The following is a 27,581-nucleotide window of genomic DNA, read 5'->3' on the forward strand; positions in this document are numbered from 1 at the left end:
TACAATTTTTTTGCTGACGATCAAAAACGGTAAGAACTTTTTTGGTTACCTTGCATATTGTGTTATTAGTATTAAGTGTGGACGTTCCGTCGTGGGAATCGGTGTTCTTTTCTAAATAAACCATTAGTCTACCTTCTGGCAATGTCTTCGTACAATGAGAAAAATATTCATAAACTTAGTCTCATAATCAATAATCAAAGAAAATTTCTGTTACCTGGGATTTACTGAAAATTAATTAATGACTGACTAACATGTTGGGATTACATGAGTCCACATGAAAAGTCTTTTCACAAAGCCCACATATTTAGACGGTTGCGGTATCTTGGAAAATTTGAAATATCTCGCAGCACCCTTATCTGATCTTGAGACATTTTCGGTGGCATCCAATATCATCATGGTAGACACTGGCTGGAATCGCAGCCCTATTATTGCATTCAACATAACAGAACTTAAATTATGTTTGTCCAACGATACTAAAGCTGGATTCACACCAGCAGAACTCACAGTGTGGCTAACATAGTGCGGGTGATTTAAATGATCGATTTTGCATAGCCACAAAACCGGTTTTTGCGCTGCGGAATCCTGCAGAGTTCCTGTTGTGGAACCGGCTTGACAGGTTTCATAAGACAGACGCACAGATCAAACATTGATTCAAATAATCATTATAAGTATCGAATCAGGTATACGAGAAAGAATACTTACACTCATGGGTAAAAATGTTAGGGGGGGGGGGTCTGTTGGATGTCTTAAATAAATGAAACCACGGGGATAAGTTTGACGTTGAAGAAAATCACCAGGCTGTTGAGAGTGTTAACCAATTAATGTTAACAACAGAGTCTCTGTTAAGAGTTAATGGGAAATTAATCCTTATGAATAAGAGGGAAAAGAAGCACAGGGTGGCATATACCAGCCAAGCCAAGACGGATTCGCTCTCCCCCGCAGCAAGCAAAGGTTCTGTTGTTGGCATTTTTTTTTTCTTTTTTACTTTTTAAATAGAATGGATGTCCTTTGATTCTCTCAAAATCTCAATAAGAGAGAGACGTATCACAAGCTCATTGTACATGCACTTAAACGGTGTGGTGATCACACTGTGTGGTGCGGTGGACTGAGCTGAGCACTGAACCTACGGGTTCATCTTGGGTCAGCCTTGTGGCAGCTGCTGCTGTTTTTTCGTCTCCTTTTTTTCGCTTCTAGTGGGTTTTTAGATTCTTTCGGGTGTATTTTGTAGGTACAATATTCGTATTTATCGTGTGAACACAATGGATATTACCAAGTAAGGTGAGTAGGATTTGTTTCCTCTATAATTCCTTGACCTTAAATGAATTCCATCGTGAGACGCTTGTGGAAAGTGTGCTCATTTTTTCAGAATTCCATATCGACTATGAATAATAAATAAAAAATGGTGTGTTTTTAAATGAAAGTTAAGGTAAGAGTAAATTGACAAATTTTTTAGTGATTAATTATTAACAAAAATTAAAGGTGACGCTGACGGAGCTCTAGTCAAAAGGCAAGAAAATTAACCTTATATATTTTTTAATTTTTTCGAGTATAAATTTACTGAGAAAATCAGTATAGGGTCAAAGCCGTCTTCAGAGCATCACGAGCCATTCAGGCAAAGTGATTTTTCTGAGATCCACTTACTTTGACTATAACTTTGTGCTTTTCAATTTGTATGCTTACACTCGAAAATTTTGACCAGTCCTTATTTTCATGATACCCTCTCCCGTCTGCATTTGAGGCTCCCGGGACTTGCCCGGATGGGTCCGACGCATTAAGACGGTACTGTATAGGGTGCTCGATGAAATTTTTAGCTGAGGGCACTCAGTCAAAAACCCAGTATTTGTCTACGGGTGTTGTGAAGTAACTATTAGGAAGTTTTTGCAAAAAATAAAATTCACAAGACACTTGTTAGTTATCCATCCGAACAACATATAGGCTAATTCAGATTATTACAAATTTCAAATTAATTTATATAAGCCTGACTTTTCTATGCAAAGTTTAAAATTGATATCAAATGATAGATGGATAATTTTCAACATCAACATCAATTCAACATCAGTACGATTGATTGTATATTTATTGTGAGGGTCTTAAATATTATTCCCACTGTATGACAGGTGACACAAAATAATTATTATATGGTAAATTTTTTGAGAGAAAAAAATGACTTTCCAGAAAAATTAATTTATTTTTGAAATCACAAAAATGTCGGTCTTTTCCCTTAATTTCAACACTGATATTAACAATAAAAAAAAATAACAAATTTATTTTTTAACACAAATATCTAAAATTCTTCTTCGTTGTAGGAAACTTTGCCAAAAAATACTAATAATAATAAAATAAACCACCAAAAATTCAAAGAAGCACGGGGAGAGAGAGGTAGAGATGTTATACTCCCCATCTCGGGAAAAAAGTGCACTCTAGTCGGTAGTGAGAGACAAAATACGATCTTATCGTTCAATGACGGTTTCATGTAAAAAAAAACATCCTTCGAATGTAAGTAAAACACCAAAAAAAAAAAACTTCACAGATGTGTTTGAAACCCACGCAAAAAAAAAAAAAAACTAAATGATAACGAGAAGAATACAGATTATATGTCGTCCAACAAACTACCATATCTACATGTGAGGAAAAAGTCTTCGAAACAAACTTTATTTCTTGTTATTTGTGGTAGCAAAAATTTACTCCGAATAAGTAAGACGTGTATATATGTATTCTTGAAGTGAAATACATACTCAAAAAAAAAAAAAATAATAATAATAATACGAGACATATGTTGAGAAGATGCGGGAGAGAAATCTTATATAAGAGTAGATAGGAAACCACATTTCATGAAAGTCTTATACACCTCACCCTTCATATTTTATTTTTTACACAAACAAAATGTGTAGGGAAATCGTTTTTCTGGCAAATAACGGCAGTTATGTGCCCTCCTCTATAATAAATGCTCACATCAAGGGTAACGTTGATACAGAAAAAGCCGTGAGGTCACCAAAAAGACGTAATGGGCGATACGGGGTGAAAAGATGTTACTTTATGCACCTACAAGAGAGTTTGTTGTGTGCGTGTGCTCCCGGGAAAGAAGGTGCTCTATTCCTTGACATCAGTTTCTTATTTACGTATGTTATGATCATTGGTGGTTTTTAACTTTTTTTTTCCCCCGACCGTCTTTATCCTTTTATATTATATATTTTATTTGCTTCCTCTACGAGAAGTTTGACTAAAGAATCTGCTGCGTTTATTTATTCCTATGTAATTTCTTTAAGTTGTTCTCTGCATGTATTTTTTGATTTACTTCTTTTACAAAAAAAAATTTTTTTTTTGTTTTTACTCTTTTCCAGAAGTTTTTGAATGGTATTGATTATAAGTTGCGTGTTTTAAAAAGGTTAAGATGGTGAAATTTCGGAAAAGTTTAGGTTTTGTTATGTGAAAAAAACCGAAATTCCTTTAAACCCAATTTTAAAAATTGCGTTCATCCATTTTTTATGAGTATTGAGCCCAAAACGTGGAATCATACATACTTTTCTTTATTGAAGAGAGGCTTCATACGAAGTTTGCATATTTTTTCTATATCACAATGGAGTGTTTCAAGATGTGTTTTGTGATTTCAAATCTGATTTGTCAGAAGCCATGGTGAGGAGCGGACATCCAAGTAACTTATCTAAAAACTAGAGGGTGCCTCGGACATTGTATCGGAAGTGGTGAGAAACACACAGTTTCCATTACTACATTTTTCTGAGGAAAATATATGCCTTACCCTTTCATGGGACAGTGAAAAGAAGCAACGGTGTATTGATGAAAAATTTGACAATGGCAGTACGTGTCGGGTACATTTCCACAGATGATGAAACATGAATCCATGAATAACATACACTTACAAAAAAAGTGATCTCAAGTTTGGCTCTCCACAAAATGACGAGACACTGAAGAAAGTTAAGTACCCTTCAGCCTAGTCTTCGACATTTCTTGGGTCGCTGCCTTTGCCAATTATCAAAGAGCAAGCACCCTTACGGTAATTTTGACATGAGTATGCCTGAAATCTGAATAATTGTAATCCTTGGATGAAGTTTTCACAAGGTGTTTAATTGATCAAGTGCTCGCGAGCACGAAATTCGACACGAGTATTGAGCACTCTTGATACTTCCGGGAGCACTACGGTGCTCGCGAGCAACAGGTTGAAGATGACTGGCCTAGAACACAGGTTTCCGCGAAAGCTTCACTAGGGTTCGTCCGTGTCAAAAATTGCGTAATTTTTTATTTGTGGCGTGAAAAATATCAGTCGAATATTGTAAATATATTCATCTCTGGGTTCCATGGAAAAAGCTCAACCATTGACAGTTCCATGCGAATTGAAATTTTCGCTCCAAAGAGAGAAATATAGGGCACTAAATGGTTTTCTCTGGGTTCCATGGAAAAATCTCACCATTGACAGTTCCATGCGAATTGAAATTTTCGCTCCAAAGAGAGAAATATAGGGCACTAAATGGTTTTCTCTGGGTTCCATGGAAAAATCTCACCATTGACAGTTCCATGCGAATTGAAATTTTCGCTCCAAAGAGAGAAATATAGGGCACTAAATGGTTTTCTCTGGGTTCCATGGAAAAATCTCACCATTGACAGTTCCATGCGAATTGAAACTTTCGCTCCAAAGAGAGAAATATAGGGCACTAAATGGTTTTCTTTTGGAAAAGTAATTTACAAACTAAAATAGCATAAGAAAGATTTTTATGCTGTTTTAAGGACAAAAAGTTATAATATGCATTAGGTTATATTCCATTTGCGTTGAACAGTTTGTTTAACTTGAAAAGAGAGATTCTCTTTTTCAATTTAAAATACACATTTTACTATTCTTTTATATATATACTCATATATATAATCATATACTCATTGAGCAATAAATCATGTCTAAACGTATCGGTAAATTTCCTTTTAATTTTTTTAGTGGAATCTCACTCTATGGGATATGATGTTTTGCTAAGAGTCTACCTTTTTTGAAAGCATTTAAATAATTCCGTAGACGAAAGACAAAATACTGGAAGTTGCTTAACAATCGCTTTCTGCATCGAGACAGGTAATGATTCACGTGCTTCATTTTTGCGGGAAAAAGTAGCTAGAAAAATGAATTTTTCCTACGCTTCATATTGATTTTTTTTGGGAGAAAAGAAACTATTTCGGATGTTTTTATTTTATTTGCTTTAGCACTTAATCTATTTATAGTAAGGTTATCACCTTCTGTCATTTTATAGCTTCATTTTTGCCACAGTTCTTTCCGGCTTTGTTTGCAAATTATGGCTTTGGTTTATTTCAAATCTCATGGTCAGAATTGCTGACATAATATCAGCGCTATTCGACTGATAATTATCTTTTTTTTTCTTTCTGATCACGTGGTTTTTTAGGATAAGTCTGAATAGTTTTCCTCTGTAAGAATTTTTGATATGCAGATGACATATTTTTTTCGTCATAAATTGACTAATCATGCAGAGGAGAGTTTGCGAAACAAAAAGTTACCGTATTTAAAAAAAAAATTTTTTTTTTTTTTTGGTCATCTTGTTTGCTGCGCCATCTATTAAACAATCATGACACTACATAGTGTAAAAAGCTTTTTTTAAGCCCTAAATGTTTGCATTCCGTTTTGACGTGTTGCTGTTTATTACTTTTTTATATTCTTGCTCACCAGTATTTAGATATGAGCTGAATGACAAAGTGTCATTGAATTTTGTTTCAAAAATTTCAAATTGAAAACTTGAAGACCAGTTTAATGTAGCAAAAGGGTGCTCAACCTTTAGGAGTTAGCGGACCACTTCATAGTTTTGAAAACGTATCACGGGCCACTTAAGTCATGTGGAACTGCACCGCGGGCCACCAAAGTGACTGTGGTTTAGATCACTCAAGTAATTTGTAAATATGCCACGGCTCCCTTAAGTGGGCTGCAAATGTAAGACGGCTCCCTTAAGTGATCTAGAAACATGTCGCGGGTCATTTGAGTCATCTGGAAATGTGTCGCGAGCCATTTGAGTGATCCGTAAATGTGGCGCGGGCAGCTTAAGTGATGTGTAAAAATGTGGCACTTATTTCATTTTTACAAAATTAGGTTCAATTTCGCGGGCCATATCAGATTACTCTGAGGGCCACGGGTTGAGCTTATGTTATGTAGCCTATGTCAGTTCTTTAGGCTAACATAGGCTAATTCATAATTTTTCTCTCAGAAATTTTTCGTTTTATAACAAAATTTGATGGAAGCTTTTCTCTATCTCCACTGCAATAAAGCGATGAAGTTAAAAAAATCTCATGAGAAATAAGCGGCGATAATTTACCACAGAAAGGCAACAAACAAATGCAAATATTATGAGGCTTAGATGAGTTTACATAGTATTTATGTTCATCGAAGTTTAATAGATAGCGCTACAAACAAGACTACAGAAACGACTTATTGCCGTTTATGTTTCGTGTGACAAGGCAAATGCTGTCCCTAGCGAGTAATGGTTAACCATATGATTATTTTTGTCACAGCATGGTCATTTTATGAGCATGAAGAATAACTAGACCGTAGCCTACAGTTTGAAACAGTTTTTACCGTTAAATAGTGGCTGTTTGAGTGTTGAAGCCGTTGAGATGCGAATAGACATTCACCGGTGAATGACTGGCACTATTTTGATGTCATTTACGAAATTAGTGAAATGTCAAGTCTCAAATTAGCTATTCAGTAACCGACTGGACATCGCACTAACCTTCTACAGGTTGGGCAGGGCTGCTCTTACCAGAGGCGGGGCCCGTTGCGAAAATAATAGTGGGGCCAGAGGTGTCTTTATGATTTTGGGGCCCCTTTGCTCCGATTTCATACATTGTGTAAGAGAGGGAAAATAGGCATCCAAAAATTAATACATTATTACAAAGTATACAGGTACGCTGAGAAATATCTTTACAAAAAAAATATAGACACAATTAAATGTAAATAAATAAACAAAAAAAAAATCAGAAAATTTTAAATTAATGAAAGAAATAATTCCAAAACCAATTAAAATTTTGACTAAATAAAAGAAATTGTCTGAAAAGTAATGAAAACTCAGAATCCATGAATTAAAAAAAAAAAAACAATTTGCAGGGATGATTCCAGCACACATGACAATTCAGAAAAAATTGAAAGAAATAATTTCATCACCCACATTAAAATTCAGGATGAATAAAAGAAATAATGTCATAATTGATGAAAATTCAGAATAAATGAAAGAAATAATTCTGGAATTATTTCTTTCTCATAGATGAAGATATACAAAAAATTCCAGTTATTTCTTCCTTAGATGAAAATGCAGGATTCCAGAATTATTTTTCCTAGATGAAAATGCAGAGAATTCCTGAATTATTTCTTCCCAGATGAAAATGAAGATTTCCAGAATTGATAAAATTAAGAATTGCAGAATGGATAAAAATTCAGAATTCCAGAATGGATAAAAATTCATAATTCCAGAATGGATAAAAATTCAGAATTTCAGAATGGATAAAAATTCAGAATTCCAGAATGGATAAAAATTCAGAATTCCAGAATGGATAAAAATTCAGAATTTATGAAAGAAATTATTATTACCGCATGTGACCGCACCTGTCGCACAGCCATAAGGGTGGCTCTGAGGTTAGGTTCTGGAGTTGCATGGGAGATGGGACCACAATCCATTGAACATCACCTATAAACTACCGTACCGGTCAAATTCGCTTGCGTAAATTAATACAAGCACCGTTAAACAAAATATCTGCCACAAAGGAGTTAGATTCTTAATATTTAATAATAGAATCCAAACTATAAGACACCATCAAGTCAAAGCCAGAATTCAATTCTTTTTCCACCATACATTTTGAAAGTACCATAATTGTATAATAGTCTCATTATATAACATGTATAAATCCAAAAAAAACGTGTAAAAGTAGCAACCTTACCAGAAAAACCAAATAAAACATCACGTAATGCAAGTAAATGCACCAAAAATGTTAGAAAAAATAAATAAATAAAATAATAATAATCTTTTTGTGTGTGTGTGCTGTCATAAGTACATACAATGCGTATCATTGTCACTGTGACCTTTTGATCCCATCACAACGCAACCCTTTGAGACTGTAGAAAAGTGCACACTCGAACATAGGACTTTTTCTTATTACAAGAGAGAAGGACCCGGGTTCTTTTTTTTTTGTTATTATTATTTCATCATCCTCTTCTTGTTGGTTCGCATGACCATCTAACATATGTTGGGATAGAATAGCCCAAAAAGAAATAAAAAACGTCGTCGAGTATCGGCTATGAGTTTTAATTTCACTGAATGACTCTTTTGTCTGTGATAATAGTTAAGAAGAAATGACATATAATGAGAATTTTGACCCCGAGAAAATCTAAAGCAAAAAAATTGATTGTCATTTGATTAGATATCAATTTTTATAATCCATATCTATTATGTAATCGAAGCGATAAACAATAGAAATATTTCGCACGTGTTTCGGTTTTTAAAAACCTCATCGCAGACGCACCTTGACATAGAAATCCATGATTCGTAAAAACGCTACGGTTTTTTCTTGTTTCGAAGAATATTTTTGGATCGTTTGCTGTATTTAGGGAGGTCTCACGGCCCTTAAAGTCGAATTTTTAAAAATGACTGAAAAATATTTCATTCAATTGAAAATTAAATACTCAAAATTTCGTGTCAATCGGTTAATTTATTCTTTCATAATAAAAGAAATAATGAATTATAGTGTAAACGCATGCAAGAAAATACACTTTGAACGCAATTCTCAGATTGCAGTTTTTGAGCTTATCCGTAATACTGCCCCAAAAAATTCTGAAATTTTTGCCGAAATTTTATTCGACGCGTGTTAGTAAAATAGACCTTGTACTTGGATATCTTACCATTCGTTAGAACTTTATGAATTTTGAAAACTTGAAAACATGAATTTCAAAAACTCAAAAATTTAACTTTTAAAAATACTTCCAATTAGTAGTAAATAGCTAAATCTTGAGGTTTATTTTACTAAGACATGTTGAATAAACTTTTCTGCAAAATTTCAGAATTGTCGGGCCACAGTAGTGTTTTTCTTAATCTCACGGATGAGCTCAAAAACTGCAATCTGAGAAAATTGCGTTCAGTGTATTTTCTTGCATACGTTTACACTATTCATTATTTCTTTCTTTCATTATGAAAGAACAAATCAACCGATTGACACGAAATTTTTCGTATTTTATTTGCAACTGAATGAAATTTTTTTTGAAGTCATTTTTGAAAATTTGACTTTAAGGGTCGTGAGACCCCCCTTAATTTTCTCTCCATAAAATTTCTGACTCAGTTAAAAGCCCAGTATTTGCCTACGGGTGTTGTGAAGTAAATATTAGGAAGTTTTTGCAGCTGTAAACATTAGGAAGTTTTTATCTATTATGTAATCGAAGCGATAAACAATAGAAATATTTCACACGTGTTTCGGTTTTTAAAAATATCATCGCAGACGCACCTCGACATATAAATCCATGATTCGTAAAAACGCCATTTTCTTCTTGTTTCGAAGAATATTTTTGGATCATTTGCTTTATTAATTTTCTTTGGCATACCTGAAGAATGTTTCCACATATTTGATGCGTATGTATATATATCATCGCATCAAGTAGCTGTTACCACCACCATCAAATGGAATTTGAATCGAATGAATGTGTGTATATATATAATCGTTCGCCGATATCAGCGGGGGTATCTAACGACTCATACTGAGACGAGACCTTGAGGGTGTTGAACACTTTTTAATACAGCTTATGTTCGACCTGGACAGGTCTCTAATTAAGTTTGAACTTCTTAATTGCGGTTGGCAGGAGATTGAGAGCTTGTTAGCCAGAGTTTTAAAAATAGCCAACATCGGAAAAAGAGACATGCGTCTTAGTTTTCTTGTTATCGTTCGAGAAAAAATATCAATTCCTATCTTCTTATATATGAATATAAAATATTGCTCAATACATTTTATTCAAATACGAAAATCTTAAACCGAACCGTCACGTTTCTTCTCGATAATTTTAGAATGTTGAAATTGAAATTACAACTTGGTTCGTCATTGGTTTAACGTTATAACTAGAAATTGTCAAAGTAGGCAGGCAAAAATGCAGTAAAAATGCCTAAAATATGCACTGAAAAAGGCCTTATAATTGACGAAAGAAGGAAAAGTAACTAATAGCTTTAAAGTAAGTTATGTGCAGGGGGGGGGGGGTGGTCCGAAAGCTGACCAAAAAAATTGACTGCATTTACTGAATCTACTGTTTCAATAATAGATTTCAATTAACTGCATTATTAGGCAAGTTGATATATTATGCGAAAAAGAAAGTGTTCGTGGTCCTTCAAAGTTAGGTCGTAGTTCATTTAAGTCAAATACTTAATGTGTTATTTTCTTACATGCAAAAATAGCGCTAGCTGAAATTAAGGAATAATTACAACAGAAAAATTAGAAATAGTTTTCATATTAATGAATATAAAAACGATAACGTTTTCATATAGAATTATTCAAATAAACATTTTCATAATAACGACATACTTTTCTCCAAATTTTCAAATATTGAGCTTTGTTATCAGTTTGCATCTATTTGAGAAAAGATCTCTCAAACTGTAGAGATGATTTTTGCATATATAAAATAACTTGCCATGTTTTGGAGTGCATCTATTTATGGTGTGAAAAACAAAATCAAAATAACATGAGCTGCAGCTCTTCCCCCTCCCCCCGTTGGAGCTGATGGGTTAGTGTGACAGTCATCTGTCAGCTATTCATCTAAAATGCTATGCAATGCGTGAGCGAGACAATTTTTATGTGAAGCATACAAATTCAACGCCAGAACAGGCAAAATGCCCAACGAGGTGGCTGAGAAAAAGTTGCCCATTCTGGACCATCGATTCCCAACGTGGGCGATGGAAAGTGGGGGGCGGTGGAAGCTACGGGTATAACATAAGATCCTATGGGTTAGATTGCGCTGGGGGGCGATGGGAGAAAAAATTATTCTCTGAAGAAGGGGGCGATGGGACAAAAAAGGTTGGGAAACTATGGTCTAGATCAATTTCAATCTTGATGCGAATTCGACAGTATGAAAGCTATGTATAGCAGAGATGAAAAGTCTCAGTTATTTCTTTGCCTGAGAAAAATTCTACTGTCTCTCAGGCACTTACGCCTATTTGAGTTTAAATGGGACCGGGGGTGGGGGTGGCCTGCTGATAAGAATTAATACTAAGGGTTGATGATTTTAAAAGGAAATACCTTTTGAAGTTCTCAATGTTGCATAACATCCATTGCTTCTCTCACGTGCTAAAAATATCTAAGTTCTACAAAATAGGGTCTCTAAAATTCACGAATAAAAAAATAATGTCGAAATGGGCATTTACGGCAGGAAAAACTCAAAAAAGGCAAAAAAAGTCATTTATGTCATTTTTCCTGAACTTCCGGGCTCTGGTTATAACAGATTGTAAAACGATACACAAACTACACCATTGAAACATTATAAAATAACATGCAGTCAATCTTGGCTAAAACGACCCCCGTTGTAACGGCACCTCTGCTATAACGTCCACAGCTGATGGCTGGGTCGATTCCTATAGTCAATAATGTTGGTCAAAATGCGGAGACCTCGGATATAACGACCATTTTGTTTCCGTTTTTGTGGCGTTTTTCCAAGAAATTCCCAAAGCTAGCGCTCAAAACATTCAGGAAATGTTTATGATTCATTAAAAGATTTATTACATGTTTGACGCACCCACTTGCTTGTTGACGCTCCCGTATTTTCTTGTAGTTTTGTCCTTCACGTTTTTTTTTTTATAAAAATGTATAAAAAAAAGTATTTTTTACGATGAAAATTATACTTTAATTCATAATCTTTACGGAAATCATGGTGAAAATTTTCATAATGTATAAATTACGTTATAGAATACAACTACAAATTTAAATACCCATCTCACATTTTTGTTATGTTCCATTTTTTCCCTTCAAATACATTTTAATTCACAACAGACTTGCCGTAGCATTTTATTTTCCACAAAAATATGCAATAATTGGCAATTTCACTGATAATTTTGATAGCATTTTGATTGTGAATTGGCGATGTTCGTATTCACATCATCCTTTATTTCTCGTATTTTTCTCTCTAAAATATATTCACCCTAATCATAATGAAATACTGTTTTTTAACGTGTATGAGACCGGGATTACACTACGAAAATTTGGTAAAAGATTTATAAAACTTGAAAAAAACAGCCAATATGCTAATTGGTTACATTCGCTCGAATGTAACCGATATGCTCACTGGTTTAATTTTTCCAAGTTTTATAAAAAAAACTTTTCTAAAACTTTTATAGTGTAATGCCGGCCCCTTTTTGCCAAAAATTGGGTCCCGAAAATAGGGGAGTTTCTTATACATGGGTAGTGTTACAGAAATTAACAAATTACTCAATTCCTTGCAATTTACGATGAGAGTGACTCTGATGATGATAATGAACTAGTTGATGTAGCTAATTATGATGTGTCAGATGAGAGTAATGAGCAATTTAATGCCGACAATGAATAGAAATCTTTTTTTTATGTCTTAGACCGTAAATAAAATGCCAACACCGCGTGCTGTTGGCATTTTATTTATATATACGCTTCGATATCTCCTTGAGATGGGAAGCCGGTTTTGTCCGGTCCATCAATATCTTAGACCGGGATTACACTATATTTTCTTTAGAAAAATTCTTTTATAAAACTTGAAAAATGTAACCAATAAGCTTATTGGTTGATTTATTTTTCAAGTTTTGTAAATTATCTTTTATCCAACTTTTATAGAGTAATATCCCGGCCTTAAAATAAAAAATATCTTTGATGAAGACTTTTTTTTGCAAATTCTAAGTCCAAAAAATCAAGAGGTTCTTTATACACGTTAAAATAAGATATATAATTTCATGCTTTACGGTAATTTCATATTTAATTCAGATGGTTCTGAAAGGCCTTGAAAACCTCAATCTCGCGGTTATAACGACAAAATTTCGTGGAATCTGCATTGTCGTTACAACTGAGTTTGACTATTATACCTGCTGTGCAAGACTCTACAGTGCTTTCGGTCTGAACTAGGATCAGTAGTATTAAATCAAGAAACTCGATGACATTCTTATATTCATCATCATATATTTTTCTAAAGCCAGTGGCATATTCCAGCATGACATTGATCTTCAGGTTTTTTTCTTTTACAATTTGCCAAACCCTCGTCCCCCTATATTATGATATTTTTGTTGATATTGAGGTTGTTGCCACATATTTTTTACTCTTTGAGATTCCATCTTCCCCATAATAATGCTTTCATTCTTTTATCTGTATAATTTCATTTTGTAGTAGAAACACGTTTTGGGCTTTGATAAAAGCTGTTTTGGATATTTCGCGTTGCTATATATTACGGGGCGTTTCGCTATAGTAAAGGCTCATATAACCCCCCCCCCATACCTCAAAGACTCGAGGTATTCCAAGGGGGTTGCAGGAGGGAATTATCTGAAGGAGAGGGCAGTACAAACATGAGATTATGGGACCACTTCAAAAAGATCAATTTGTTAAATGAGCGCGATAGCCCAGGTCGATAAGATACTCGCCTGAAGTACCAAAGGATGTTTAGAGGTATCGCGAGTTCGATACCCGGTTCGTTCTTGTCAGAAAACTTTCCTGACAACAGAAACGGCGACACGACCGCAGAAAAAATTGCTACCGCAGGGAGTCACCCATCGAGGGGTTAGCGCACCAACCTCTCGATGAGTATAAAAAACAAGCCTGCCGTTCGGAATCAGCAATAAATTGTAGGTCACGGTCTAATTAGCCTTCGTGTGCAGAAAATGACCGTGGTGCGACAAAAATGATAAATTTGTTAAACAGACAAGTACATTGAAGGAATTCCAACTTCTTTTTCAATCAAAAGAGTTTCTCGAGACAGTCAAGCTATTTGCCAAATTTGATAAAGTGGTATTCCGGTGGAAAATGTCACAAAATTAATGATCAGATGGGACCCCACGTACCCAAAAAAATTGAGACACACTGCTCTGTCTAGAGAAGCAACTGCTGACGTTCAATTAGTTCACTTACTCTATTCGTTTCGTTACCTATTTTGCTTCTTAATAAAGAACCAATTTGCAATCAGTGCCTGGGGAGGAGCATATTACAAGAATATATTCGGAAATTAGATAATATATATAACAGAATAAGGTCTCAAATATTAATCGATAGTTCCAAAATACAATGCCATACTCTAACTTTGAGACAAAACTTTTTGTACAGAGTTATCAAATTTTTACAATTAAATGAAAAAATACTTAACGAAAAATCAAAATAGAATTACAAATAGATATAATCGAGTTTATCAAATGCCAAAACCAAATAAAACATTACATAAAAATAACTTTTTTTACATTGCTCCTAAGATATTAAACATTTTTCACACTGAAAATCAATTTAATAATAATAAAAACATAAATCTCATGATTTTTGACTTCCTTAGACGCATAGATTACGAAACCATTTAGATCAATGTATTAAAACAGTATATAAAAACAATATTGAACTGACTATACAAGTAAAGATTACAATAATGAAAAAGAGAAATGATGTATGATAATTATATTATATTGAGCTTCACGATGAGCAACTTAATTGTTGCTTATCGTGAACTTTATTCAGACATATACACAAAGGAAAATACATTTGAACACGTATCTAATAAATATAATAACGCTGTTGCAAGAAATATTCTATAACTTATTCCTTTAGGCCTGCTGTAAGGACTTTTCAGCCTCTTGAGGCTACAAAGCGTTTGTTTGTAATATGTGTGTATGTATTTTGTGTATTATAGCGATATTTTTTTTGTATTTGTGAAATAAAAAAATAAAAATATCCCTAGCAGCCATCCAAGGATAAGACTTTTGGATTGACAACTACGAAGTCTTGAATTAAATTCAATAATGACCTCTATTGTAACGACACCTCGGTTATAACGTCAATTATTTCCGGTCCCTCATGATTAGCGTATTGCGTTTTCATCGACGTTATAAGTAAGGTTCATTAACATTATAGACTATGCTAATCATGAGGGACCGGAAATAATTGACGTTGTAACCGAGGTCATTATTGAATTTAATTCAAAACTTGGTAGTTGTTAATCCAAAAGTCTTATCCTTGGATGGCTGTGCTAGGGATTTTTCTTTTTTTATTTCACAAATACAAAAAAAAAACCCGCTATAATACACAAAATACATACACACATATTACAAACAAACACTTTGTAGCCCCAAGAGGCTGAATCATGAACATATTTCCGGTCCCTCATGATTAGCATAGTCTATAATGTTAATGAACCTTACTTATAACGTCGATGAAAAACGCAACGACCTCAATTACTACCTTTCGGTATAACGACACTTTTTTCGACGTTTTTGATCTAGTTTTCATGGGGCGTTTTTTCCAAGAAAGTCCTAGAAGTAGAGTTCACCACATTGAATAACAAGATGGTCTCTGTTTTTCCTTTGATACCTAACGATTAAAAAAAAAGGGTTATTATACATATCCGAGACGAACCGCGCGCATCACCCCTAATACGGGATATTCCTGCTATTTTCTTGAGTTTGGCTATTTGTTTTTGTTATAAAAAACGTCCCGGTTTTTAATGAAGCTTATTCCAATTCACACACGATCTTGACAAAAACTGGAGATATACACATAATTTATGAATAACATTACAATGAATATGATTCATTTTAATTAAATTTATAGAAATATAAATAAATATTCATCTCACACATATTTGTCATATTTTCAACTGGTTTTTTTCCCCGTGAAATACATTTTAATTCACTGCAGACTTATTGTAGCTCTCTATTGTATTTCCTGCCAAGGGTTATTTATACTCAATAAATGACAATGTTGCTGACAATTACTAACATTTTTGGCAAGAATCGGCAATGTCCCGTAGTTATGATCGCAATATTTCACGTATTTTTCTCTCTAAAATATGGTCATCTTAATCATAATTAAATAACTTCAGGTTTTGTATTTTATTGTACTTAAACGGTCTTGAAAATGTCGAACTCGGTTTTAATGACATCTCGGTTATAGTGACAAAATTTCGCGGAATCCTCGATGTCGCGTTTTACGAAAGAGTTTCACTGTATTTTATTCTCCCTTTTATACGACGTGTATTATTATTGTTATTTATTCTTTAGTGTGGCTATAAGTCATCGAAAAATCTTTACCTAACTAACAATCAACTCTTATAAGTAAATTATCACTGGTAAATCTCTTGAGGATTTACCAATCTGCCAAAGCAACAAAGAGAGAAGAAAACGAAGGATACATCATATTGTGTGTTCGAGGTGTTTACGGGAAAAACAGCATCGTAAATTTGATCACACTGTATAAAGATGATGATGATTTGCTCGACAATAAACTTCATCAAGGCCAATCTTCACATTGGTGTGTCATTTTGAGAAAGATGCTCTAATGAAACATTACCCTGATACACAAAATGAAACAGAAAAACACATGTATAGCATCCTATTCATTACCATTAATTGCAACAGAAAGAGAGAGAGAGAGAGAGAGAGTTAGTGTTTTTAATATTATCCTGCCATTGAAATTTGAATATTTTCTCAAAAGAATTCGAATTGTGATCCTCTTTTTTCGTGTCTGGGAAAAGCATTTTACTTTTGGTAAAGAATCACATAAACTGCTCGCCGTCTTTAATTTAATTGAATCTATTTTAGAAAAGAACCCAGACGTTTATTCATGAGAAAAATGAATCCGCACAATGATGAATGCCGCAAAAATAGAATATATACATGCGTAACGCGACCGCTGAAGCAATAATATAAAATAATTAAGATATAGCGTTTCATATATTCGTATATACAAGAGAATCCTTTTTTCAAGTGCAGTCAATTAGTTTCGTCGAAAAGGGGATTAGTTTTTCAAATATAATTCTTTTTTTTATATTCAGTTTTTCGATTTTAAAGGGGGGAAAAAAACGAGACCGTTTTCGAAATTCTATGAAATTTAAGATATTTTGTTATTAATCGGCAGTAAAAATTTATGCGCCGTTTTTGGTACCAAATGTATTAAGAGAGAACAAAAGGTATCAGGTTTCTGCCATCTTGGATTCTTGTTCGTTTTTCTATGAAATCTCATTTATGAAGTTCAAAAATAACCCTCCGAAGAACGTAAGAACATTTTTCTCTATAATTTTAGAAAATTCTACACTTAAGGGGTCTCACATACCATTTAACATGGTGACAAGCTGTGTTATAGTAGAAGTATCATTAAAAATACTCAACTATTGATTTATTTCAAATTTTTTACTCGTATTTTTGATTGTATCATCATCAACCATTTTCAATCAACTGTTGGATGAAGATCTCCTCTAAATTTTTCCATTTTGCTCTGTCTGATGCTTTAGCTATCCAGTTGACTCCAGCTACTTTTCTGATCTCGTCGATCCATCTTGCGTAGGGGACGCCTTCTCGGGCGTTTAACACCACGGGGGTACCAATCTAGAATACTTGTGGTCCCTCTGTAGTCCCGTTTTCTTGCAATATGTCCAGACCATTTAAATTTTAGACGTTTAATTCTTTCCGTGATATCATATGCCTTTGTGTGGTTCTTTATCCAAATGATTCGTTTTCTGTCTCTCCTTGTGATGCCTAGCATGCATCTTTCCATGCTCCTTTGTGTTGTCTGTAGCCTTTGTATCGTCTTGCTTGTGAGTGACCATGTTTCAGCTCCATAAGTCAGTGCATGCAGCACACACTGGTTAAACACTTTTCTTTTGAGGCATGATGGCACGTGGCTCTCCAGAATTACACAGTTTTTGCCGAAAGTGCTCCATCCGATCCTGATTCTTCTGTTTATTTCATTAATGATTCCGTTGTCCATGGTAATTTCTTGTCCCAGGTATACACAGCTTTCTACTTCTTCTATCTCTGTGTTGTTGAGCAGGATCTTCTTCAAAGCAAAAGAGTTGAACATAACTCAAGTCTTTTGTAGATTCATTTTCAAGCCCACCTGAATACTTGCCTTCGCCCAGGCCCGTAACCAGAAATTTCGTTCGGGGGGGGGGGGGGGCCAAAGTGATAGAACAATAGATTTGGCCATCTTTTTCCCCCTTTTCGGTCATTTTCTCACATTTCGGGGGGAGGACCAGACCCTCCAAGTTCCCCTCTCGCTACCGCCTTGCCTTCACCAGTTCTTGTATCATTTCTTCTAGTTGATTGTATATACTACCATATGTCAGTATAAAGCTTTACATATTTCTAATACTTAACTTTTTTTTAAATTTTCAAAATTTTACATTAAAAACAGCTTGCACACATGAAAAAATAGCATTACATCAATGTAATTGAATAAAATTGATTCAAAGTATATAAAGGGAACCGTTCAGTTCATGAAATGAAGCAAAAGATTGAGAGTTCAATGACTCCATCAAAATTAAATTTCAAAATCTAAATTTCGAAATTCAAAAAAATTTAAATTCAAAATTTACTTTTAAATAAGAGATGGAGTCAATGAAATTTCAATCTTTTACTTCATTTCACGAATTGAGCAATGTCCTTTATATATTTTGAATCAATTTTTATTCAATTACTTTGATGTCATGCTATTTTATCATGTGTGCAATGATATATATGTTAATGCATTTTTTTTGAAAATTTTCAAAAAATTAAGTATCAGATATATACAGGGTGGGCAAAAAGTCCGTAGAAACTTTAAAAATGAATAAAAACCGGAAAAATAACCGAAATAAAAAACAGTTTGCAGGGTTAGCATCACTAGGTCACGGGAATTTTTTAAGGTAGGAAAACCCCCCCCCCCTCAAAAACAGCCGGTAGGTGGCGCTGGTACGAGAGAGTTCGGTGGAAATATGCAAATGAGAGACGATTATAAGAACTTTTTTTTTTTTTTTTATAAACGTGAGCATCACGTATTCCCAAGAGATCTTTACGATCTGTCCAGAGAATTTGTTAGTGCGTTAGTAGACATCCATGCCAGAACCGGGATTCGAACCCAGACCTGCACAGTCAGAAGCTAGCTCCCTAACCACTGGACTGCCATTCGCAAGAACTTACGCTCCTAATAACCAGTTCACCGCTGCAAACCGTGTATGCGGACCTGCTGCACTCTGTCGCTGCTGGATTTGTGACTCGCCTGCAATGTCTTATCCCTGTGCTGGTGGGTGGCTGTAATAAACGATTTGGAGGAATTCTGTTTGTTATTTGCGTAGCTTTTCTTTGACTTGTGTACGTCAGCGCCACCTATCGGCTGTTCTGAGTTAACTTTTCCTGTCTCCCGTGACCTAACGATGCTAACCCTGCAAACAGTTTTTTATTTCGGTTATTTTTCCGGTTTTTATGAATTTTTAAAGTTTCTACGGACTTTTTGCTCACCCTGTATAAAACTTTATACTGACATAAGATAGTATATAGGTGTAATCAAAAATACGTGTAAAAATGTTTATAATAAATGAATGGTTAAATAGTATTTTTAATGATATTTCTACTACGGCATAGTTTTTCACTATGTTAGAAGGTATGAGACCCCCTTTGTACAGGGTGATTATAATTAAAGTTCCCACGTACTCTGAGTAGTTTTTCTCAAAAACTGATTATCCGAATACAGCCACATTTTCAGGATATCTTAATGAGATCATGGGAGAGAGATTTACAAAATAAATAAATAAAAAGTTCGATTTTCGACCACCAGCTGAAAAAGTGTCACTTTTTATTGAATTTTCCTTTTTCCCCAGGGACCATATAGCACATATACCAAGTATACTGACGCTGCTCAGACTAATGTAGCGCCCGTTCTGGAGGACGTATTCCATTGAAACTTGATATATACGCTATATGGCCCATGGAAAAAAAGAAAATTCAATAAAAAGGGCCACTTTTTTACTTGGTGGTCGAAAATCGAACACTTTTTTAAAAAAAATCTATTTTATACATCTCTCTCCCATGGTCTCATTAAGATATCCTGAAAATTTGGCTGTATTCGGATAAGCAGTTTTTGAGAAAAACTACTCAGAGTACACGGAAACTTCAATTATAATCACCGTGTATTATTATATTTTATTTTTCGGTAATTGTTTTCAAAATGAAATTGAAGAATTCGAGAGTAGTTGTTTTTCTGTGAATTTTAAAGGAGCATCTATGTTATTCTGTATTCATTAAATTATATGGAATTTTTTTGATTTTAAATGCATCTTATATGGATGGAAATTATGTTCCGCTTCTATCTCGTTAGGCGATGTCTTTTTCACCGAAAATAGATAACAATAACAGCGTTTTATTTATTTATTTCAAACTTTACTTGAAAATTTTCTAGAAACCCGATACCGACCGGAATTTCATTAAATTTTCTCCGTTTGATCGTTATCTATTTTTTTTATTTGATTTTTAGTCTTAAGAAATTTCGAAATCACTTCCAAGATTTGTATCAAATTATTAAAGTCTAAGAAGACTTTTAAAGGACGTTTACGTTTTACAAATTGACGTTTTAGAATACGGCAAACCTCACTACAACAGTAGTCGATATAATGATAAATCCCTCTGCAACGATACTCTTTACAACGATAAATCCTTCTATCCCTCTACAACGGTATCTTTCATGTGTTTGGTAATGTTTATGTTACGGTAAATGTGATAAATTCGTTTATTATGAATAATCACATAGTATTTTGGTAAGTTTGATAAATTTCACTAAATTTATCATTTTTACCGGTGATTATGCATAATACCCAAGCGCCGCGTTTTCTGTACATGATAATTCATACATGCACTCTATCATTTTATCGGGCTCCGACTATATTCATCACATATAATAGACTCGTTTGGAATTTTTTTCATATTTTTCAAATTCACCAATTACACTAAAGTATTATGCATAATCACAGATAAAGGCGATTAATTTCAAGTATATATCGAATTCATCAATGACGCTTCGGTGTTACGCATATTCGCCGGTAAAAAAAAAATATAAATTCATCAAACTTACCAAGACGATTGGTAAGTATGCATAATAACCGATGCATCATATTTACCTCAACATTTATACTCTAATGTTAAACTGCTGCCTCTCAATATAACGATAATCCCTCTACAACGATTTTTTTTCTTAGTCCACAGAGTATCGTTATATCGAGGTTTCACTGTAATTTTATTGGTTTTCAAAAGCTAATAGTTTTTTTTTTGTTGAGGTGAATCCCTCTCATATTAATTGTTCTGCACGTGGATTTTCGTCGTACCATAGTCTAAAGTTTAACAAAAATGCCCATGCGTCAAACCTTGAACTGTCCGTGTCAACTACCAGATAGCTTCAAAAGATGTAATTTGACGATTAAGCTTTTACTTCCCTCAAGAGTGTTTTCCTTCAAAATGAATCGGTTTGCCCAATAGAAATGGATAAAAGAAAATTTTAGCGACGCAAAAGGTCGTTAATTTCCTCCTGAAGAGTAATTTTCTCACCGAATTACGCCATTTTGTGTGTTAAATTTTTCCTTTAACAACCCGAACTTTTTATCTTCGATCATTGCAAAAAGATAAAGAGTTCGAGGTTGAAACTACGTATATTGTTGAGGTCGATTTCCGTGGAATAAGGTATTACGGACTCGTTATAGCGATATTGGTGAGCGAAAAATGAAGCGCAAAAGAGTTTTTAAAGCTAATGTATGTGGAGTGTGTCTTATCCACAAAACCGTGTTAGGGCATGGACCCATCCGGGCCTCACCGCCTACATTTTGCAGCAGGTTCCCTAGGGTGGGGGTTTTTCGCAGGCCCCCGGCTAGATTTTTCACAGACCCCTTCTCTATATTAAATTTATAGTGTGAAAAACAAAAAATGATGAAAACCATATCAGGCCCCGGGCTGCAGCTCTGTCAGTCCCACTCTTGTGAGGAGTCATGACCGGGGGGCCTCATGTCCATAAGTGACCCCATCTTATGATATTTTGTATAGTACAATAAATTTTGAAAATAAGTAGGAAATATGTAGGCTAAGTATGGGACTACCATAGCATCACTTTGCCTAGGGGGCCCATGACGTTGAGACGGTCCTGAATAGAACTCGGATTAGCGGGGAGCTCAATAAATTCTAGGCCAGTGGTCTGGAGACCAATCTTATCTGCAAAATTTTCATTCAGTATAAATTCACTGAAAAAATCAATTCAATACGTATAAAGGATCTTGCTTCTAGATGAGGGTCGAAGACTCTGGGTAAGACAGGGGATCCACGAGAAAAAAAAATGCTTCAAAGGGGGTCCCGGGCAAAAAAAGGTCAAGAAACGCTGGTCTAGGGCACTCACCCAACACCATCTACAGCAGAAGGCCTCTGCGCGAAGCTCGTGCCGTCACTGAAGAAGGTCATCTCACCTATAGGCATTGGATATAGCAGGCCGACGCATGCGACATCTTTACCCTTTTTTGTGGTATATCCAATGGCTATAGGTGAGATGACCTTCTTCAGCGACGTCGCGAGCTTCTCGCGGGAGCCTTCTGCTATACATGGTGTCGGCTCATTCGGCAAGCGAGAGGACGTGGATTCAATTCCCCGCTAAGCCAGTTGAATTTTCTTTCCTGGATTTATCTTTGGATCAGCCAGCTGTCGAAACCTTCGTAGTTCTGTGATAGCAATGCTACCCATTGTGATGCGATTGCATAACGTGAAACTAATGAAAACCATTAAAATAACAAGTTGCTGAAAAAATAACCACAGTATCAAAGAGACGAAATAAAAACGATGCCAGGGCCATGTGTGGTTTCATTAACATCATCTCTATAAAATCCCAGTGTCAAAGCTCTCAAAATCTCTGCCCGCAACACGATCTGGCCACAATGTTCTCCAAGCAAATGTGCGAAGTCAAGAATTTCAGATACGCCATTCATGTTGCAAGGGAATGTATCGTTATCGAAATAAAAAAATAATAACTTTTTATATGGACATCCTGTGCCGAAAAACCCAATTAGAAAGTTGTTGCCCTGTCTCTCCTGATGCTAATAAAAAAAATTCCGCGGAGAAAAGTTGGGAAAGAATCGCGTCCGTTAGTTTTTGCTGCTTTCCCCCCCCCCCCAACTTGCATCCGATTTTTTAATTCAAATATATCTGCGAATATTACGTCGAATTTTTTTTTTTGTGGCATCAGGAAGAGACAGGGCAACAGCTTTCTAATTGGGTTTTTAGGCACAGGGTGTCCGTATAAAAAGTTGTTTTTTTATACCTAAACATCCCCTTGAAACATGAATGACGTATCTGAAATTCTTCACTTCGCACATTTACATTTCGCAAGAACGACTTTAATATCTGTCACCGTTTTTTTTTTGTTATCCCATTTTGAAAAACGTCAGTCAATTGTGGGACACTCTGTAGTTCTGTAAAATATTTGCTGCGTGCTAAACTTTGTCAATGATACAAAATGCAAAACGCAATTTGCAATATGCAATGTAGAATATTAAACTAATGGTTTGAGAGTGTTAGTTTTATGACAGAAATTATTGTGAATCATTTTTGACAAAATTCTTTGTGATGTAGAGCTTCTTGAAGCTTGAAATGACCTGTTGATCCATGGATCACAGAGCGAGTGGATTATAGGAGTCGTATTTGGGGGCGTGAACACACATTACTCAGATGAAATCGAATTTTTCAACTAACTCTTCTCTCAAATAAAATAGCCACGTGACCACAGACTTCTGAAATATCCTTCCTTCGAGATTCAGTCCTTTTTGTGCGTGTTCGTAAACCGAGGGTTGACTGTAAGTCTGCAAGAGGTCATATCTTACAAAAATGATTATTGGGGGAAAATACAAGAAATAAAATTCTTATATGGCTCCTATAATGAAAAAAAACCGGTCGAGTAGTAACAAATTTGTGCCTCTCTCTATTATAAGGCCAACTGAGAATTTTTTTCGAGCCTGTAACGATTGAATGAAATTTCACTAAGATGTCGGTGATTGAAATTTTTGATTTTTGCTACTTTTCATTTATACAGGGTGCATAGCAAACAGGGGTATATGGCATTTTACTGGCGAACCGTTGATCCTAGAGGCATACTTCCAATTAGAAAATGTTTCCAAATAACGTGTAGTACTCAGATATGTCATTCATGCTTCAAGGGGTTGTATAGTTATTAAAATAGAGAAATTAACTTTTTGTACAGTCTCCGTAACCCAAATAGAAAGTTGTTGCCTTGTCTTTTCTAATGCCAACAAGAAAAATTCCAAGTTTTTAAGTGCAATATTCGAATTCGAAAAAAACCCAGCTCTAAATGAGAAAAAACTGTTTTACCCGCATTTAACGCTGTTTTTTTCCCTAAATTTCCTCCATTTTTCGAATTAGAGAATATTTCCGTGAATATTGCACTTAGAAACATGGAATTTTTTTTTGGCATCAGGAAAGACAGGGCAACAACTTTCTAATTGGATTTTGAGGCACACGGGGACTATGTAAACAGTTATTTTTTATTTAATAACTATACAACCCCTTGGAATATGAATGACATATCTGAGTACTACACGTTATTTGGAAACTTTTTCTAATTGGAATTATACCTCTGGGATCAACGGTTCGCCAGTAAAATGCCATATACCCCTTGTTTGCTATGCACCCTGTATAAATACAAATACAAAATCAGAGGCCACAATAGGCAAATCACCCAACAAGGTGGCAAATCAAAAAAGAACTTGTTAAAAACTAACTTTCAAAAATTTCAGGATTTCAAAGAAGTGACATAAATCATGATATGTCAGCGAATTTTCATTTTATTGTTACGAGATAAATTTCTTTGGACGCAATTGAAGATAGGAAAAATTTTTACGATTAGAAAAAATTTTTCGATTTTTGGGTGACGTACAAAATTTTAATTTGCACATTTTCTTCAATGGTAATTTTTCTGAGGTTCAGCTCATCACCTTATATAGTGGTAATTTTTCATATTTTTTACTTAAGGAATTTTTATTCAAATTTAGGACCACTCTTGACGAAACACAATATACAAAATGTCCTGTAATTCCTAATTCGGCCTTTATCTTGCCAACCGTTCATCGTAAAGGTACGGCTCTAATTTAAAAAATGCTCAAATGTGTTCAAGATTCATTCTGTACTTGTTTCGAGAGTGAAAATACAGTGTGTCATAAAATAAAAAGATCTAAATTTTTATAACGTCCCCCTGCCCTCTAACTTCTAATTGAAAAGTTGTTGCCCAGTATCTCCTGACGACAAATAAAAAAATAAAAACCTTGTTTGTACGCGTGCATTTATACGCTTAGATATTTGAATTGAAAAATCTGGGAAAAGTTGGGAAGGATGAGCATAATTGAGGGAAAGAAGCATTGTTCGTTAGTTTATGCTGTCCTTTAATAACATTTCTTTGATTTTTGAATCCAGAAACATGGAATTTTTTTGTTGGCCTCAGGAGAGACAGAGCTACCATACCTCTACGACGAACAGTTAGTTGACGAGATAAAGGCCAAATTAGGCCTTACAGAACACCCTGTGTATATGGCTGAAAATAGCAGTTTGGTAGACATCAACGAAAAATGATCCAAATGTTAAAAAATAATATTAAGAGATAGTATTTTTTCGGCCCGAAATATACTGAGAAATTGAATTTTCTGGAAAATGCAGAACATTTTCATCCAGAAAATTCAATTTCTCGTTAAAAAAAATAATGTTTGAAATCTTACCGAAAAGAGAATTCAAGTATCCAAAATATTAAATTTTGACATAATATAATATTAAAAACACATCCAACATGTGTTGGAGTCCTAAGGGCTTTCTACGATTTTTATAAACTGATTTAGTTCACACACCCACAGATCCATATATTCTATAATACTTTTCAATCAGTAAAATTTAGGCTTTCTTTTTACTGTATTCTATCGAAAGAAATTTATCTCGTAACAATTAAATTGAAATTCCCTGAGATACCGGCGATTTAAATTCTTGATTTATGCTGCTTGTTGAAGTCATGAAGTTTTTTAGGACTTATTTTAGTGAAGTAAAAAGTGAAAATGTTTTCTGCAAATTTTCATCTAACGTTACGGGGGTGAAAAAAATTTCATTATAATAGAGAGAGAAAATAATTATATTACTTGACAATTTTTACCAGGAGCCGTATAAGAATATTCTAGTTCTTGTATTTTCCCCAATAATTATTTTTAGAAGAATTAGCTATGAAAGAACAATTTCATTCTTTTGCCGATCATTTTTCATGTTTTACTTGAGTTTTGAAACATGTTGCACACTACTGTTTATTTAAATCCTAAGAAAAACTATATCTTTTTAATATATGCATTCCTATCAATAATTTATTATTGATGCGGCGGTAACTTGATGAAATCCAGAGATTGTTTCAAGTAAACTAAAGCGTGACTTGTGGAATCGTTTTATTTTTAATTTATGTTAATTCTTTCGATTCGAGAATATTTACTCTCGCTCTCTCTCACAAATTCTTAAAAATCCCACACCAAAACAGAAAAGACGTTAAACTAATTCGGCTCTAAAATTCACCTCTCGTCCAAAAGGTATACGTACCATACCGTCCATCAATTCTTTCCATGGTGTTTGTTCCTTCGCTTTACTCTTTCCATAATACATTCGAGACAGGCTTGTTGCTTACTGCTATTCCATTATGCACTGGTTGGGAAAGTAAAAAATGGTTGTGCTGATCTCGTGACATGAAAAGATTTCAACAAAGAGTTTGACTTACCGTACGAAGTACCAGTCGTGACGTATCTTTTAATACTAGGTCATGTTTTTTTTGGGAAAAATAAGGGTAATCGAGATCACAAATACGGGAAAATACGTGATATCATAAATTATCTCCAAATATTTGCCAAAGGTAAGCATAGTTGCCAATTATCACTAGAATCATACGCTAATCGCGGGAAATAAGGCGTTACTGCAAATCGCAGTGGATTGAAATGTGTTTCACGAAGAAAACGTCTATCATGATGAATATGCGTAATTTTGAGATGAATGTTTAAATTCATGAGGCATAATTATTATATAATTTATAAGTTATTAAAATAAACCTAACCCTTAATTTCAGTGAGGAATAAGAATTCAATTAAGCTTCGATGAAAGCACGGTAAAAAACGGGGCATCTTTAAGCCGGGATTACCAAATCATTTGAAAATGCAGGGATGTCGCGAAAAATACTGGTCGTATGGTCACCCTATGTAATACCATAGTTTGTATTGATTTGAAATGTCCTCTGAATTTCAAAAATAGATTGTTTATTGTTTATTTATCATCATGAAAATTGTCTGAATCGTAAATTTATTTTTCAGGTTAAATTAATTAATTTCAGTGTAAATGCTGACATTTCTTCGTGTGTATATGATTTTTGGGTGTGGCACAAAATATTGTTTCTGGTTGGTAAGCGTGAAGTTTGAATTACCCGGAGATTCTTAGAACACAAGTATTAAGAGAGAATTTGAGTGTCTTTAATATGCGGTACCCGTGGTAAGTGCGTGTCGGTTTCGATTCTTTGCGGTATTTTCTTCTGAGAACTTGAGGACTCCTACCGCAAATCGTCCCGTTTAC

At 34.5% G+C, this 27,581-nt stretch overlaps 1 protein-coding gene and 1 long non-coding RNA gene across 3 annotated transcripts in view; one reads left to right on the forward strand and one right to left on the reverse strand.

The window, feature by feature from the left end:
• Positions 1-27,581, forward strand: part of LOC149065464 (myocyte-specific enhancer factor 2-like) — a 210,656-nt gene that overhangs the window by 19,481 nt on the left and 163,594 nt on the right. The window contains exon 2 of one of the 2 annotated variants that reach the window (XM_089253485.1): positions 4,943-5,071. The exons of the other annotated variant lie outside the window; for it this stretch is intronic. The gene's annotated coding sequence lies outside the window, so the exon portion shown is untranslated. The remainder of the gene's footprint in view (positions 1-4,942; positions 5,072-27,581) is intronic. 2 annotated transcript variants of the gene reach the window in all.
• The window catches only part of LOC149065465 (uncharacterized), a 47,970-nt gene continuing 35,629 nt past the window's right edge, over positions 15,241-27,581 (reverse strand). Inside the window, exons 3-4 of the long non-coding RNA XR_016195599.1 lie at positions 26,568-26,669; positions 15,241-16,510 (exon numbers count right to left, since the gene is read on the reverse strand). This is a non-coding gene — a long non-coding RNA (uncharacterized LOC149065465). The remainder of the gene's footprint in view (positions 16,511-26,567; positions 26,670-27,581) is intronic.

This window comes from Pholcus phalangioides, unplaced genomic scaffold (assembly GCF_987345545.1).
Source record: "Pholcus phalangioides strain wild (caught in Gottingen) unplaced genomic scaffold, Ppha-v1.0 ptg000039l_1, whole genome shotgun sequence".
In the NCBI taxonomy this organism is placed as follows: Eukaryota; Metazoa; Arthropoda; class Arachnida; order Araneae; family Pholcidae; genus Pholcus; species Pholcus phalangioides.